Raw genomic sequence first — 19,096 nt, 5'->3', positions numbered from 1 at the left:
CACCTTCGTACAGCGGAACACCTCCGCTCCCTCTTTTGATGGTGTATGTTCGGGCATTCAAACCTTTTCTTACCCGCTTTTTCCAAACTATGGTCAGCTATTCACAGCTTCCTCTCCACCATACTTGTATGGTGGAATATTCACACCCACTTGCATCCGAAGACCTCCGCCCCAAATTTTGTTGATATTTAGTCGGACATTCGAACCTTACCCGCTTTTGGCAAACTATGGCCTTCTTGCAGCCAAACACCTCTGATCTCGCTTTTGATGATGTAAGGTTGGGCATTCAGACCTTGCTTCACCTGCTTTTCACCAAATATAGTCGGACATTCACACCCACTTGCATCCGAAGACCTCCGCCCAAAATTTTGTTGATATTTAGTCGGACATTCGCACCTTACCCGCTTTTGGCAAACTATGGCCTTCTTGCAGCCAAACACCTCTGATCTCGCTTTTGATGATGTAAGGTTGGGCATTCAGACCTTGCTTCACCTGCTTTTCACCAAATATAGTCGGACATTCACACCTTCTTAAAGCCGAACACTTCCGCTCCACCTTTTAGTGTTCTATCACACCTTTTTTTCACCGCATTTTATACATTATGGTCGGAAATTTTCAACCACTCTCATCCGAAGACCTCTCCTCCCGCTTTTGTTAATATATTTGAACTTTAGTCGGACATTCAAACCTTCTTGCAGCTGAACCACCTCCGCTCCCTGTTTTGATCATATATGGTCTGGCAATACTACCTTTTCTTACCCGTTTGTGAGTAATTATGGCTGGATATTCACACCTACTTGCAGCCGAACACAACCTCTCTCGCTTTTGATGATGTATGGACCGGCATTCTTACCTTTTCTAACACATTTTTCAGCATTTATGGTCGGACATTCACACCTACTCACAGACGAACACCTCCGCTCCCACATTTGATAGTGTATAGTCGGGCATTCTCACCCTTTCTCAACAGCTGTGCAGGAAAGGTAGTATTGCCAGACCATACATGATCAAAACAGGGAGCGGAGGTGGTTCAGCTGCAAGGTGTGAATGTCTGACTAAAGTTTGTAAAAAGCGGGTAAGACAAGGTGCGAATGCCCGACAATGTATGATCAAAAGAGGGAGCAGAGGTGTTCAGCTGCAAGAAGGTCTGAATGTCCACCAATAATTACTGAAAAATGGGTAAGAAAAGGTAAGAATGCCCAACCATACATCATCAAAAGCAGGAGTGGATGTATTCGGCTACAAGAAGGTTTGAATGTTCGACCAAAGTTTGTAAAAAGCAGGTAAGAAAAGGTGAAAATACCCGACAAGCTGATGAGAAACGGTGAGAATGCCCGACTATACACCATCAAATGCGGGAGCGGAGTTGTTCGGCTGTGAGTAGGTGTGAATCTCCGAGCATATTTTGTAAAAAGGTTGGTAAGAATAGATTCGAATGCCCGAACATACACTATCAAAAGAGGGAGCGGAGGTGTTCCGCTGTAAGAAGGTGTGAATGTCCGACCATAGTTGGTAAAAAACGGGTAAGAAAAGGTTAAAATACCCGACTGTACACAATCAATAGCGGGTGCGGATGTGTTTGGCTACAAGAATGTGTGACAGTCCGACCATGGTTTGTAAAAAACGGGTAAGAAAAGGTGCGAATGCCCGACAATGTATGATCAAAAGAGGGAGCGGAGGTTTTTGGCTACAAGAAGGTTTGAATGTCCGACCATTAAAAAAAAAAAAAGCGGGTAAGAAAAGGTTCAAATGCCTGACTATACACCATCAAAAGCGGGAGCGGAGGTGTTCCGCTGTAAGACGGTGTGAATGTCCGACCATAGTTGGTAAAAAGCGGGTAAGAAAAGGTTAAAATACCTGACTGTACACAATAAATAGCGGGAGCGGAGTTGTTCGGCTACAAGAAGGTGTGAAAGTTCAACCATGGTTTGTAAAAAGCTGCTAAGAAAAGGTTCGAATGCCCGAATATATACCATCAAAAGCGGAAGCGGAGGTGTTCGGCTGCAAGAAGGTGTGAACGTCCGACCAAAGTTTGTAAAAAGCAGTTAAGAAAAGTTTCGAATATCCAACCAAACATAATCAAAAGCGGGAGCAGAGCTTTTCGACTGCAAGTAGGTGTGAATGTCCAGCCATAATTACTCACAAACTTGTAAGAAAAGGTAGTATTGCCAGACCATACATGATCAAAACAGGGAGCTGAGGTTGTTCAGCTGCAAGGTGTGAATGTCTGACTATAGTTTGTAAAAAGCGGGTAAGATAAGGTGCGAATGCCCAACATTGTATAATCAAAAGAGAGAGCGGAGGTTTTCGGCTACAAGAAGGTTTGACTGTCCGACCATAGTTTGTAAAAAGCGGGTAAGAAAAGGTTCAAATGCCTGACTATACACCATCAAAAGCGCGGAGCGGAGGTGTTCCGCTGTAAGACGGTGTGAATGTCCGACCATAGTTGGTAAAAAGCAGGTAAGAAAAGGTTAAAATACCCGACTGTACACAATCAATAGCGGGAGCGGAGTTGTTCGGCTACAAGAAGGTGTGAAAGTCAAACCATGGTTTGTAAAAAGCTGGTGAGAAAAGGTTCGAATGCCAGACAATGTATGATCAAAAGAGGGAGCGGAGGTGTTCGGCTGCAAGAAGGTCTGAATGTCCAACCATAATTTGTAAAAACCGGGAAGGAAAGGCTCGAAAGCCCGACTATACACCATCAAAAGCGGGAGCAGAGTGGTTAAGCTGCAAGAAGGTCTGAATGTCCATCAATAATTGCTTTAAAACATGAAAGAAAATTTTCGAATATCATCCGCACATGATCATAAGAAGGAGAGGTGTTCAGCAGCAAGAAGGTGTGAATGTCCACCCATAATTCCTGAAAAATGGGTAAAAAAAAGGTGCGAATGCCCAACCATACATCATCAAAAGCAGGAGTGGATGTGTTCGGCTACAAGAAGGTGTGAACGTCCAACCAAAGTATGTAAAAACCAGTTAAGAAATGGTTTGAATATCCAACCAAACATAATCAAAAGCGGGAGCATAGCTTTTCGACTGCAAGTAGGTGTGAATGTCAGATCATAATTTGCAAAAAGCTGATGAGAAAGGGTGAGAATGTCCGACTGCACACCATCAAATGCGGGAGCGGAGTTGTTCGGCTGTGAGTAGGTGTGAATCTCCGACTGTAATTTCTGAAAAATGTGTTAGAAAAGGTAAGAATGCCGGTCCATACATCATCAAAAGCGAGAGAGGTGGTGTTCGGCTGCAAGTAGGTGTGAATGTCCAGCCATAATTACTCACAAACGGGTAAGAAAAGGTAGTATTGCCAGACCATACATGATCAAAACAGGGAGCGGAGGTGGTTCAGCTGCAAGAAGGTGTGAATGTCCGACTAAAGTTCAAATATATTAACAAAAGCGGGAGGAGAGGTCTTCGGATGAGAGTGGTTGAGAATTTCCAACCATAATCTATAAAATTCGGTGAAAAAAACGTATGATAGAACACTAAAAGGTGGAGCGGAAGTGTTCGGCTGCAAGAAGGTTTTAATGTCCGACTATATTTGGTGAAAAGCAGGTGAAGCAAGGTCTGAATGCCCAACCTTACATTATCAAAAGCGAGATCAGAGGTGTTTGGCTGCAAGAAGGCCATAGTTTGCCAAAAGCGGGTAAGCTGCGAATGACCAACTAAATATCAACAAAAGGTCTTCGGATGCAAGTGGGTGTGAATATCCCACCATAGAAGTATGGTGGAGAGGAAGCTGTGAACAGCCGACCATAGTTTGCAAAAAGCGGGTGAGAAAAGGTGCGAATGTCCAACCATACATGATCAAAACAGGGAGCAGAGGTGTTTGGCTGTGACAAGGTGTGAATGTCCACCCAAAATTAATGAAAAGCGGGTAAAAAGTAGGTTTGAATGCCCAAGCATACATCATCAAAAGAAGGAGTGGATGTGTTCGGCTACAAGGTTTGAATGTCCGAGCATTGTTTGTAAAAAGCGGGTAAGAAAAGGTTCGAATGCCCAAACATACACCATCAAAAGAGGGAGCGGAGGTGTTCCGCTGTAAGGTGTGAATGTCCGACCATAGTTGGTAAAAAGTGGGTAAGAAAAGGTTAAAATACCCGACTGTACACAATCAAAAGCGGGAGCGGATGTGTTTGGCTACAAGAATGTGTGAAAGTCCGACCATGGTTTGTAAAAAACGGGTAAGAAAAGGTGCGAATGCCCGACAATGTATGATCAAAAGAGGGAGCGGAGGTTTTTGGCTACAAGAAGGTTTGAATGTCCGACCATAGTTTGTAAAAAGCGGGTAAGAAAAGGTTCAAATGCCTGACTATACACCATCAAAATCGGGAGCGGAGGTGTTCCGCTGTAAGACGGTGTGAATGTCCGACCATAGTTGGTAAAAAGCGGGTAAGAAAAGGTTAAAATACCCGACTGTACACAATCAATAGGGGGAGCGGAGTTGTTCGGCTACAAGAAGGTGTGAAAGTCCAACCATGGTTTGTAAAAAGCTGGTAAGAAAAGGTTCGAATGCCCGAATATATACCATCAAAAGCGGAAGCGGAAGTGTTCGGCTGCAAGAAGGTGTGAACGTCCGACCAAAGTTTGTAAAAAGCAGTTAAGAAAAGGTTCGAATATCCAACCAAACATAATCAAAAGCGGGAGCAGAGCTGTTCGACTGCAAGTAGGTGTGAATGTCCAGCCATAATTACTCACAAACGGGTAAGAAAAGGTAGTATTGCCAGACCATACATGATCAAAACAGGGAGCTGAGGTGGTTCAGCACCAAGGTGTGAATGTCTGACTATAGTTTGTAAAAAGCGGGTAAGATAAGGTGCGAATGCACGACAATGTATAATCAAAAGAGGGAGCAGAGGTTTTCGGCTACAAGAAGGTGTGACAGTCCGACCATAGTTGGTAAAAAGTGGGTAAGAAAAGGTTAAAATACCCGACTGTACACAATCAATAGCGGGAGCGGATGTGTTTGGCTACAAGAATGTGTGAAAGTCCGACCATGATTTGTAAAAAACGGGTAAGAAAAGGTGCGAATGCCCGACAATGTATGATCAAAAGCGGGAGCGGAGGTGTTCCGCTGTAAGACGGTGTGAATGTCGGACCATAGTTGGTAAAAAGCGGGTAAGAAAAGGTTAAAATACCCGACTGTACACAATCAATAGGGGGAGCGGAGTTGTTCGGCTACAAGAAGGTGTGAAAGTCCAACCATGGTTTGTAAAAAGCTGGTAAGAAAAGGTTCGAATGCCCGAATATATACCATCAAAAGCGGAAGCGGAGGTGTTCGGCTGCAAGAAGGTGTTAACGTCCGACCAAAGTTTGTAAAAAGCAGTTAAGAAAAGGTTCGAATATCCAACCAAACATAATCAAAAGCGGGAGCAGAGCTATTCGACTGCAAGTAGGTGTGAATGTCCAGCCATAATTACTCACAAACGGGTAAGAAAAGGTAGTATTGCCAGACCATACATGATCAAAACAGGGAGCGGAGGTGGTTCAGCTGCAAGGTGTGAATGTCTGACTATAGTTTGTAAAAAGCGGGTAAGATAAGGTGCGAATGCCCGACAATGTATGATCAAAAGAGGGAGCAGAGGTTTTCGGCTGCAAGAAGGTCTGAATGTCCACCCAAAATTCCTGAAAAATGGGTAAAAAATAGGTGCGAATGCCAAACCATACATCATCAAAAGCAGGAGTGGATGTGTTCGGCTACAAGAAGATTTGAATGTCCATCAATAATTGCTTTAAAACATGAAAGAAAATTTTCGAATATCAAACCGCACATGATCATAAGCGGGAGAGGAGTTGTTCAGCTGCAAGAAGGTGTGAATGTCCACCCATAATTACTGAAAAATGGGTAAGAAAAGGTGAAAATGCCCAACCATACATCACCAAAAGCAGGAGTGGATGTGTTCGGCTACAAGAAGGTTTGAATGTCCAACCATAGTTTGTAAAAAGCGGGTAAGAAAAGGTTCGAATGCCCGAACATAGACCATCAAAAGAGGGAGCGGAGGTGTTCCGCTGTAAGAAGGTGTAAATGTCCGACCATAGTTGGTAAAAAGCGGGTAAGAAAAGGTTAAAATACCCGACTGTACACAATCAATAGCGGGAGCGGAGTTGTTTGGCTACAAGAAGGTGTGAAAGTCCGACCAGGTTTGTAAAAAGCGGGTAAGAAAAGGTTCGAATGCCCGAATGTATACCATCAAAAGTGGAAGTGGATGTGTTCGGCTGCAAGAAGGTGTGAACGTCCGACCAAAGTTTGTGAAAAGCAGTTAAGAAAAGGTTCGAATATCCAACCAAACATAATCAAAAGCGGGAGCAGAGCTGTTCGACTGCAAGTAGGTGTGAATGTCAGATCATAATTTGCAAAAAGCTGATGAGAAAGGGTGAGAATGCCCGGCTATACACCATCAAATGCGGGAGCGGAAGTGTTCGGCTGTGAGTAGGTGTGAATGTCCAACCATAATTGCTGAAAAATGTGTTAGAAGAGACTAGAATGCCGGACAAGACATCATCAAATGCGGGAGCGGAGTTGTTCGGCTGTGAGTAGGTGTGAATCTCCGAGCATAGTTTGTGAAAAGGGGGTAAGAATAGGTTCGAATGCCCGAACATACACTATCAAAACAGGGAGCTGAGGTGGCTCAGCTGCAAGGTGTGAATGTCTGACTATAGTTTGTAAATAAGGTGCGAATGCCCAACAATGTATAATCAAAAGAGGGAGCGGAGGTTTTCGGCTACAAGAAGGTTTGAATGTCCGACCATAGTTTGTAAAAAGCGGGTAAGAAAAGGTTCAAGCGCCTGACTATACACCATCAAAAGCGGGAGCAGAGGTGTTCCGCTGTAAGACGGTGTGAATGTCCGACCATATTTGGTAAAAAGCGGGTAAGAAAAGGTTAAAATACCCGACTGTACACAATCAATAGCGGGAGAGGAGGTGTTCAGCTGCAAGAAGGTGTGAATGTCCACCCATAATTACTGAAAAATGGGTAAGAAAAGGTACGAATGCCCAACCATACATTATCAAAAGCAGGTGTGAATGTCAGATCATAATTTGCAAAAAGCTGATGAGAAAGGGTGAGAATGCCCGACTATACACCATCAAATGCGGGAGCGGAGTTGTTCGGCTGTGAGTAAGTGTGAATCTCCGACCATAATTGCTGAAAAAAGTGTTAGAAAAGGTAAGAATGCCGGTCCATACATCATCAAAAGCGGGAGAGGTGGTGTTCGGCTGCAAGTAGGTGTGAATGTCCAGCCATAATTACTAACAAACGGGTAAAAAAAGGTAGTATTGCCATACCATACATGATCAAAACAGGGAGCGGAGGTGGTTCAGCTGCAAGAAGGTGTGAATGTCCGACTAAAGTTCAAATATATTAACAAAAGCGGGAGGAGAGGTCTTCGGATGAGAGTGGTTGAGAATTTCCAAAAATAATCTATAAAATGCGGTGAAAAAAAAGGTGTGATAGAACACTTAAAGGTGGAGCGGAAGTGTTCGGCTGCAAGAAGGTGTGAATGTCCTACTATATTTGGTGAAAAGCAGGTGATGCAAGGTCTGAATGCCCAAACTTACATCATCAAAAGCGAGATCAGAGGTGTTTGGCTGCATGAAGGCCATAGTTTGCCAAAAGCGGGTAAGCTGCGAATGACCGACTAAATATCAACAAAAGGTCTTCGGATGCAAGTGGGTGTGAATATCCCACCATACAAGTATGGTGGAGAGGAAGCTGTGAACAGCCAACCATAGTTGGCAAAAAGCGGGTGAGAAAAGGTGCGAATGTCCAACCATACATGATCAAAACAGGGAGCGGAGGTGTTTGGCTGTGACAAGGTGTGAATGTCCACCCAAAATTAATGAAAAGCGGGCAACAAGTAGGTTTGAATGCCCAACCATACATTATCAAAAGCAGGAGTGGATGTGTTCGGCTACAAGAAGGTTTGAATGTCCGACGATAGTTTGTAAAAAGCGGGTAAGAAAAGGTTCGAAAGCCCAAACATACACCATCAAAAGAGGGAGAGGAGGTGTTCCGCTGTAAGAAGGTGTGAATGTCCGACCATAGTTGGTAAAAAACGGGTAAGAAAAGGTTAAAATACCCGACTGTACACAATCAATAGCGGGAGCGGATGTGTTTGGCTACAAGAATGTGTGACAGTCCGACCATGGTTTGTAAAAAACGGGTAAGAAAAGGTGCGAATGCCCGACAATGTATGATCAAAAGAGGGAGCGGAGGTTTTCGGCTACAAGAAGGTTTGAATGTCCGACCATAGTTAGTAAAAAGCGGGTAAGAAAAGGTTCAAATGCCTGACTATACACCATCAAAAGCGGGAGCGGAGGTGTTCCGCTGTAAGACGGTGTGAATGTCCAACCATAGTTGGTAAAAAGCGGGTAAGAAAAGGTTAAAATACCTGACTGTACACAATCAATGGCGGGAGCGGAGTTGTTCGGCTACAAGAAGGTGTGAAAGTTCAACCATGGTTTGTAAAAAGCTGCTAAGAAAAGGTTCGAATGCCCGAATGTATACCATCAAAAGCGGAAGTGGATGTGTTCGGCTGCAAGAAGGTGTGAACGTCCGACCAAAGTTTGTAAAAAGCAGTTAAGAAAAGGTTCGAATATCCAACCAAACATAATCAAAAGCGGGAGCAGAGCTGTTCGACTGCAAGTAGGTGTGAATGTCAGATCATAATTTGCAAAAAAGCTGATGAGAAAGGGTGAGAATGCCCGGCTATACACCATCAAATGCGGGAGCGGAAGTGTTCGGCTGTGAGTAGGTGTGAATGTCCAACCATAATTGCTGAAAAATGTGTTAGAAGAGACTAGAATGCCGGACAAGACATCATCAAATGCGGGAGCGGAGTTGTTCGGCTGTGAGTAGGTGTGAATCTCCGAGCATAGTTTGTGAAAAGGGGGTAAGAATAAGTTCGAATGCCCGAACATACACTATCAAAACAGGGAGCTGAGGTGGCTCAGCTGCAAGGTGTGAATGTCTGACTATAGTTTGTAAATAAGGTGCGAATGCCCAACAATGTATAATCAAAAGAGGGAGCGGAGGTTTTCGGCTACAAGAAGGTTTGAATGTCCGACCATAGTTTGTAAAAAGCGGGTAAGAAAAGGTTCAAGCGCCTGACTATACACCATCAAAAGCGGGAGCAGAGGTGTTCCGCTGTAAGACGGTGTGAATGTCCGACCATATTTGGTAAAAAGCGGGTAAGAAAAGGTTAAAATACCCGACTGTACACAATCAATAGCGGGAGCGGAGTTGTTCAGCTGCAAGAAGGTGTGAATGTCCACCCATAATTGCTGAAAAATGTGTTAGAAAAGGTAAAAATGCCGGTCCATACATCATCAAAAGCGAGAGAGGTTGTGTTCGACTGCAAGTAGGTGTGAATGTCCAGCCATAATTACTCACAAACGGGTAAGAAAAGGTAGTAGCCAGACCATATATGATCAAAACAGGGAGCGGAGGTGGTTCAGCTGCAAGAAGGTTTGAATGTCAAACTAAAGTTCAAATATATTAACAAAAGCGGGAGGAGAGGTCTTCGGATGAGAGTGGTTGAAAATTTCCAACCATAATGTATAAAATGCGGTGAAAAAAAAGGTGTGATAGAACACTAAAAGGTGGAGCGGAAGTGTTCGGCTGCAAGAAGGTGTGAATGTCCGACTATATTTGGTGAAAAGCAGGTGAAGCAAGGTCTGAATGCCCAACCTTACATCATCAAAAGCAAGATCAGAGTTGTTTGGCTGCAAGAAGGCCATAGTTTGCCAAAAGCGGGTAAGGTGCGAATGTCCGACTAAATATCAACAAAATTTGGGGCGGAGGTCTTCGGATGCAAGTGGGTGTGAATATCCCACCATACAAGTATGGTGGAGAGGAAGCTGTGAATAGCCGACCATAGTTTGGAAAAAGCGGGTAAGAAAAGGTTTGAATGCCCGAACATACACCATCAAAAGAGGGAGCGGAGGTGTTCCGCTGTACGAAGGTGTGAATGTCCAACCATACTTGGTAAAAAGCGGGTAAGAAAAGGTTAATATACCCGACTGTACACAATCAATAGCGGGAGCGGATGTGTTCGGCTACAAGAAGGTGTGACAGTCCGACCATGGTTTGTAAAAAGCGGGTAAGAAAAGGTTTGAATGCCCGACTATACACCATCAAAAGCGGGAGCAGAGGTGTTCCGCTGTAAGACGGTGTGAATGTCCGACCATAGTTGGTAAAAAGCGGGTAAGAAAAGGTTAAAATACCCGACTGTACACAATCAATAGCGGGAGCGGAGTTGTTCGGCTACAAGAAGGTGTGAAAGTCCGACCATGGTTTGTAAAAACCGGGTAGAAAAGGCTCGAAAGCCCGACTATACACCATCAAAAAGAAGGTTTGAATGTCCATCAATAATTGCTTTAAAACAAGAAAGTAAATTTTCGAATATCAAACCGCACATGATCATAAGCGGGAGAGGAGGTTTTCGGCTGCAGGAAGGTGTGAATGTCCACCCATAATTCATGAAAAATGGGTTAAAAAAAGGTGTGAATGCCTAACAATACATTATCAAAAGCAGGTGTGAATGTCAGATCATAATTTGTAAAAAGCTGATGAGAAAGGGTGAGAATGCCCGACTATACACCATCAAATGCAGGAGCGGAGGTGTTCGGCTCTTAGTAGGTGTGAATGTCCGACCATAATTGCTGAAGAATGTTTTAGAAAAGGTAAGAATGCTGGACCATACATCATCAAAAGCGGGAGAGGTGGTGTTCGGCTGCAAAAAGGTGTGACTGTTCGACTAAAGTTTGTAAAAAGTGGGTAAGACAAGGTGCGAATGCCTGACAATGTATGATCAAAAGCGGGAGCGGAGGTGTTCAGCTGCAAGAAGGTCTACATGTCCATCAATAATTGCTAGAAAACATGAAAGAAACTTTTCGAAAATCAAACCGCACATGATCATAAGTGGGATAGGAGGTGTTCAGCTGCAAGGTGTGAATGTCCACCCATAATTCCTGAAAAATGGGCAAAAAAAGGTGTGAATGCCCAACCATACATCATCAAAAGCAGGAGTGGAAGTGTTCGGCTACAAGAAGGTGTGAACGTCCAACCAAAATATGTAAAAAGAAGTTAAGAAAAGGTTCGAATATCCAACCAAACATAATCAAAAGCGGGAGCAGAGCTGTTCGACTGCAAGTAGGTGTGAATGTCAGATCATAATTTGCAAAAAGCTGATGAGAAAGGGTGAGAATGCCCGACTATACATCATCAAATGCGGGAGCGGAGTTGTTCGGCTGTGAGTAGGTGTGAATCTCCGACCATAATTGCTGAAAAATGTGTTAGAAAAGGTAAAAATGCCGGTCCATACATCATCAAAAGCGGGAGCAGAGCTGTTCGACTGCAAGTAGGTGTGAATGTCAGATCATAATTTGCAAAAAGCTGATGAGAAAGGTTGAGAATGCCCGACTATACACCATCAAATGCGGGAGCGGAGTTGTTCGGCTGTGAGTAGGTGTGAATCTCCGACCATAATTGCTGACAAATGTGTTAGAAAAGGTAAGAATGCCGGTCCATACATCATCAAAAGCGAGAGAGGTTGTGTTCGGCTGCAAGTAGGTGTGAATGTCCAGCCATAATTACTCACAAACGGGTAAGAAAAGGTAGTATTGCCAGACCATATATGATCAAAACAGGGAGCGGAGGTGGTTCAGCTGCAAGAAGGTTTGAATGTCCGACTAAAGTTCAAATATATTAACAAAAGCGGGAGGAGAGGTCTTCGGATGAGAGTGGTTGAAAATTTCCGACCATAATGTATAAAATGCGGTGAAAAAAAGGTGTGATAGAACACTAAAAGGTGGAGCGGAAGTGTTCGGCTGCAAGAAGGTGTGAATGTCCGACTATATTTGGTGAAAAGCAGGTGAAGCAAGGTCTGAATGCCCAACCTTACATCATCAAAAGCGAGATCAGAGGTGTTTGGCTGCAAGAAGGCCATAGTTTGCCAAAAGCGGGTAAGGTGCGAATGTCCGACTAAATATCAACAAAATTTGGGGCGGAGGTGTTCGGATGCAAGTGGGTGTGAATGTCCGACTATATTTGGTGAAAAGCAGGTGAAGCAAGGTCTGAATTCCCAACCTTACATCATCAAAAGCGAGATCAGAGGTGTTTGGCTGCAAGAAGGCCATAGTTTGCCAAAAGCGGGTAAGGTTCGAATGTCCGACTAAATATCAACAAAATTTGGGGCGGAGGTCTTCGGATGCAAGTGGGTGTGAATATCCCACCATACAAGTATGGTGGAGAGGAAGCTGTGAATAGCTGACCATAGTTTGGAAAAAGCGGGTAAGAAAAGGTTTGAATGCCCGAACATACACCATCAAAAGAGGGAGCGGAGGTGTTCCGCTGTACGAAGGTGTGAATGTCCGACCATACTTGGTAAAAAGCGGGTAAGAAAAGGTTAAAATACCCAACTGTACACAATCAATAGCGGGAGCGGATGTGTTCGGCTACAAGAAGATGTGAAAGTCCGACCATGGTTTGTAAAAAGCGGGTAAGAAAAGGTGCGAATGTCCGACAATGTATGATCAAAAGAGAGAGCGGAGGTTTTCGGATACAAGAAGGTTTGAATGTCCCACCATAGTTTGTAAAAAGCGGGTAAGAAAAGGTTCGAATGCCCGACTATACACCATCAAAAGCGGGAGCAGAGGTGTTCCGCTGTAAGATGGTGTGAATGTCCGACCATAGTTGGTAAAAAGCGGGTAAGAAAAGGTTAAAATACCCGACTGTACACAATCAATAGCGGGAGCAGAGTTGTTCGGCTACAAGAAGGTGTGAAAGTCCGACCATGGTTTGTAAAAACCGGGAAAAAAAGGCTCGAAAGCCCGACTATACACCATCAAAAAGAAGGTTTGAATGTCCATCAATAATTGCTTTAAAACAAGAAAGTAAATTTTCGAATATCAAACCGCACATGATCATAAGCGGGAGAGGAGGTGTTCGGCTGCAAGAAGGTGTGAATGTCCACCCATAATTCATGAAAAATGGGTAAAAAAAAAGGTGCGAATGCCTAACAATACATTATCAAAAGCAGGTGTGAATGTCAGATCATAATTTGTAAAAAGCTGATGAGAAAGGGTGAGAATGCCCGACGATACACCATCAAATGCGGGAGCGGTGGTGTTCGGCTCTGAGTAGGTGTGAATCTCCGACCATAATTGCTGAAGAATGTGTTAGAAAAGGTAAGAATGCTGGACCATACATCATCAAAAGCGGGAGAGGTGGTGTTCGGCTTCAAAAAGGTGTGACTGTTCGACTAAAGTTTGTAATAAGTGGGTAAGACAAGGTGCGAATGCCTGACAATGTATGATCAAAAGCGGGAGCGGAGGTGTTCAGCTGCAAGAAGATCTACATGTCCATCAATAATTGCTAGAAAACATGAAAGAAACTTTTCGAAAATCAAACCGCACATGATCATAAGTGGGATAGGAGGTGTTCAGCTGCAAGGTGTGAATGTCCACTCATAATTCCTGAAAAATGGGCAAAAAAAATGTGTGAATGCCCAACCATACATCATCAAAAGCAGGAGTGGAAGTGTTCGGCTACAAGAAGGTGTGAACGTCCAACCAAAATATGTAAAAATAAGTTAAGAAAAGGTTCGAATATCCAACCAAACATAATCAAAAGCGGGAGCAGAGCTGTTCGACTGCAAGTAGGTGTGAATGTCAGATCATAATTTGCAAAAAGCTGATGAGAAAGGGTGAGAATGACCGACTATACATCATCAAATGCGGGAGCGGAGTTGTTCGGCTGTGAGTAGGTGTGAATCTCCGACCATAATTGCTGAAAAATGTGTTAGAAAAGGTAAAAATGCCGGTCCATACATCATCAAAAGCGAGAGAGGTTGTGTTCGACTGCAAGTAGGTGTGAATGTCCAGCCATAATTACTCACAAACGGGTAAGAAAAGGTAGTAGCCAGACCATATATGATCAAAACAGGGAGCGGAGGTGGTTCAGCTGCAAGAAGGTTTGAATGTAAAACTAAAGTTCAAATATATTAACAAAAGCGGGAGGAGAGGTCTTCGGATGAGAGTGGTTGAAAATTTCCAACCATAATGTATAAAATGCGGTGAAAAAAAAGGTGTGATAGAACACTAAAAGGTGGAGCGGAAGTGTTCGGCTGCAAGAAGGTGTGAATGTCCGACTACAGTGTACAGTCGGTTATTTTAACCTTTTCTTACCCGCTTTTTACCAACTATGGTCGGACATTCACACCTTCTTACAGCGGAACACCTCCGCTCCCTCTTTTGATAGTGTATGTTCGGGCATTCGAACCTATTCTTACCCCCTTTTTACAAACTATGCTCGAAGCTCCGCTCTGGTATTTGATGGTGTATAGTCAGGCATTCTCAACCTTTCTCATCAGCTTTTTGCAAATTCAAATTCACACCTACTTGCAGTCGAACAGCTCTGCTCCCGCTTTTGATTATGTTTGGTTGGATATTCGAACCTTTTCTTTACTGCTTTTTAAAAACTTTGGTCGGACGTTCACACCTTCTTGCAGCCGAACACCTCCGCTTCCGCTTTTGATGGTATATATTCGGGCATTCGAACCTTTTCTTACCCGTTTTTTACAAACCATGGTCGGACTGTCACACATTCTTGTAGTCAAACACATCCGCTCCCGCTATTGATTGTGTACAGTCGGGTATTTTAACCTTTTCTTACCCGTTTTATACCAACTATGGTCTGACATTCACACCTTCTTACAGCGGAACTCCTCCGCTCCCTCTTTTGATGGTGTATGTTTGGGCATTCGAACCTTTTCTTACCCGCTTTTTACAAACTATGCTCGGACATTCAAACCTTCTTGTAGCCGAACACATCCACTCCTGCTTGATGTATGGTTGGGCATTCAAACCTACTTGTTGCCCGCTTTTCATTAATTTTGGGTGGACATTCACACCTTGTCACAGCCAAACACCTCCGCTCCCTGTTTTGATCATGTATGGTTGGACATTCGCACCTTTTCTCACCCGCTTTTTGCAAACTATGGTCGGCTGTTCACAGCTTCCTCTCCACCATACTTGTATGGTGGGATATTCACACCCACTTGCATCCGAAGACCTTTTGTTGATATTTAGTCGGTCATTCGCAGCTTACCCGCTTTTGGCAAACTAAGGCCTTCTTGCAGCCAAACACCTCTGATCTCGCTTTTGATGATGTAAGGTTGGGCATTCAGACCTTGCTTCACCTGCTTTTCACCAAATATAGTCAGACATTCACACCTTCTTGCAGCCGAACACTTCCGCTCCACCTTTTAGTGTTCTATCACACCTTTTTTTTCACCGCATTTTATAGATTATGGTTGGAAAGTCTCAACCACTCTCATCCGAACACCTCTCCTCCCGCTTTTGTTAATATATTTGAACTTAAGTCGGACATTCACACCTTCTTGCAGCTCCCGCCACCTCCGCTCCCGCTTATGATCATGTGCGGTTTGATATTCGAAAATTTTCTTTCATGTTTTAAAGCAATTATTGATGGACATTCAAATCTTCTTGTAGCCGAACACATCCACTCCTGCTTTTGATGATGTATGGTTTGGCATTCGCACTCTTTTTTTACCCATTTTTCAGGAATTATGGGTGGACATTCAGACCTTCTTGCAGCCGAAAACCTCCGCTCCATCTTTTGATCATACATTGTCGGGCATTCGCACCTTGTCTTACCCGCTTTTTATAAACTTTAGTCGGACATTCACACCTTCTTGCAGCTGAACGACCTCCGCTCCCTGTTTTGATCATGTATGGTCTGGCAATACTACCTTTTCTTACCCGTTTGTGAGTAATTAATCCCAAAATATTGAGCATAAAATAAGTCTTTATGCTGATGATGTGTTACTTTTCCTTCAGAACTCACAGACGTCTCTCACTCACACGATCACACTCATAAATAAATTCTCAGCACTTTCTGACTACTCTATCAACTGGTCTAAGACCACAGTTCTGCCCATTAACTGTAGGGTCCATAATATAACTGCGATCACTTTACAGTCAGGAAATATTAGATATTTAGGCATAAACATTTCCTCCAGGCTCTCAGAGCTAACAAAGCTAAATTATGTGCAATTATTAAAGACAGTAGAGGACGATCTCTCTCGTTGGAAGTCCTTACCTATATCACTTATGGGGAGAGTTACATCCATTAAAATGATGATACTACCAAAAGTTAACTATTTGTTTTCAATGATCCCCATAAAACCATCTGCTACTTGGTTTAAGTCACTAGATTCATGCATCTCCAAATTTCTGTGGAAAAACAAACCACCACGTATTAGTTTAAAAACCCTACAGAAGACCAAGGACAGTGGTGTATTAGATTTACCTCATTTTCAGCACTATTCCTTAGCCAATAGGTTACAATATATATCAAAATGGTTTAAACCTTGTTGTTGTCACAGTTCCCAGAGACGTTGTAATCGTTGAGGATTCTATATTCACCCCCTCATTAGAGGCACGTGTTGAAGATTGATGACACTGAATCTTCTTCTCTGTTCATTGCTGGCATCATTCCCAGCATCGTAAGTGTTCGTGGCATTGTTAGCCTCTTCTTCTGGATCTTGATATCGAGAATCCTTTTGTATTTCTGGTTTGTCAGTCCTCTCTCTTCGTTCACCGGAGTCTTCGTCTTTTTGTCCTTGAGTTTGCTGATTTTTTCTTCTTTTGATGCCTTGACACAATGTGACAGGTGATACCACGTGGGAGATCCTTTAACTTGGACTGCTGTCCCTGTGCTGCGAAATGGCTGTGCTGCTCAAATGGTCTCTCCTTCATCATGGTTACATGCTGCCATTCCGACATCTCGCCATTCCGACAGGGGTCTCCAATTGTCGGAATGGCGACACTTAATTTTTTATCAAACGTCCCGCCATTCCGACACTTTTTTCCTCCTATGGTCGGAATGGCGGTATGTTTTTTTTTTAATTTAACATACCGCCATTCCGACAGTTCCTTTTAATAGCCTATTTTTTACCCAAAACATTTTGCACTAATGATATGCCGGCGCAAATACGCCCTAAAGTTTGGCGCACAAGCTCTGCACATCCAGAGGCCACAGCCTCGCAAACAAACTTTAATAATCTATTATCAAAATCCCCTGAATTTCAAATATAAAAATACAGATATTAATGTAACTCTGGCGAGACTGAAACTGATTAAGCAGAAATACAGTGTCAGTGAGCTGTCACAGCAGCCAGCTGGAGCGGCTACTGCACAGGACACAGTTGCGAGCACTCTGCCTTGCCTTGCCAATAGGAGAAGAGAGAAATGACAGCATAGAACGTATAAAACACAACAAAATGCAGTAAAATCGTTTATTCATGTTATTCACGTGATTTATGAGTACTCACTCCAATTTTGGGAAGCGCGGATGGGCTTTGCGCATTTGCTTTCTTTTAGTTAACTTTCGTTTCTTTTGGATTCTTGTGCGTGTTATGGAGCCGTTTTGGTCCATGTTTGTAAGTCTTTTTTTCCTGGATTAAATTTTCAGAAGTTGAAACAAGTAGCATTGGAGTGTGTGATTGAAAACCACCGCGGACTGCTTCTCCTCCTCCAGTTGCCGAGACTTTGTGTTTTTGATAACGCTTGTCTATAAACATGTGTTAAACATATAAATTGCATGAACAGAAAGAAGGGACTCACCTGTTGAGTAACACACATTTCCTTATACGGAAAGCCTTGTCGGAATGGTGGGACATTTGAACGTCGGAATAGCGGGATGTCGGAATGGTGGGATGTCGGAATGGTGGGATGTCGGAATGGTGGGACGTTTGCATGTCGGAATGGTGGTATGTCGGAATGGTGGTATGTCGGAATGGTGGGATGTCGGAATAGCGGGATGTCAGAATGGCGGGATTTCGGAATGGTTGTTGCCACCCCCCTTCATCATATACACAGTTATTTATACATCACCTTCCACCATGAAGCGTCCCTTTTTGTTTCTCTCTTTGTTCTTAAAATGCTGTTATGCATGTCTAAACCAATCCATTAAATTAGATCATTTTTGCAGTAAAGCGATCTACAATGTGCTTGGTCGCAAAGCTGCTCATCTGTGGTAAACAGCTCTTCAGAAAGGCATTCTTCAATTGATTTCACTAATTTTATGTAATAATTTTGTGATTTCCTACAAAACTACACTTCTTCTCCCATCTGTCTGAGTATTTAATATTGTCTGGGTCCCGTTAAAACATGTATTTTTCCCATCTAATTCCTTGTTTGCTTTAAAACAAGTATTGCCCATTTTCTATCCCTTCAGTAGCCAATCAGTTTGTATGGAGTACACTGGAGCAACTTGACTGATCAGTAAAACACTGCTTTTGTTGTCACCGCAAGGCTTCCCCCGTCGGTTGTTTCACTGAGACACTACTGAGTAACTATAACTCAACACAGTTTATACACATAACATTCATATACATACTAACAAACAAACAAACAATTATTTATCGCAATTTTCTCATCTCTGTTTGAACGTACACCCAGGTAAATATTCCTGTAGTCTTCTCATACCGACTATGGACCCATTCATTGTTTAACTTCACTGTTTTGCAAATCCTAATTGAATATTACAGATTGACATTGAACTTTACTGGATAAGCAGGTCTTCATTGCATTCAGCAGCCTATATGTGAGCATCTATGTGTAAGCTGTTCTTCTTTGCATTTATCAGCAGCAAGCAATTCTTCATTGCACATGCATATGAAAATAGTAAAACAATTCCAATGCGTTAGCGAAACCTTCTATATCAGGAGTGTCCATCATGATGCTGGGAATAGAACCTCTTTCCCAGAATAGTTCAACCTTCATTACTCAACTGATCATAACTCCGCAATGAGCACATTTCAAAGTATCATTCCTCTACATGTATTCAAAAATCTATGTGTAAATATTTAATATTTCTTATATTTGTTGATGTCATTCTGTGTGCATGTGGCCTAAACCCAATCTCTGTGTGGCAATTTTAATTTAAACAAGTTGGACTCTGCCTCTGATCATTTAAAAAAGGTGTGTACCAATATCAACCTTTCTCAGGTAATTGCTGATCCTACAAAACCAAAGAGATCCTTCAAGGTTGTCCCTGATTTGCTCAAT

The sequence above is a fragment of the Leuresthes tenuis genome, unplaced genomic scaffold (genome assembly GCF_036924035.1).
Source record: "Leuresthes tenuis unplaced genomic scaffold, fLeuTen1.0.hap1 SCAF_20, whole genome shotgun sequence".
In the NCBI taxonomy this organism is placed as follows: domain Eukaryota; kingdom Metazoa; phylum Chordata; class Actinopteri; order Atheriniformes; family Atherinopsidae; genus Leuresthes; species Leuresthes tenuis.
This window is presented reverse-complemented; position numbering follows the sequence as displayed.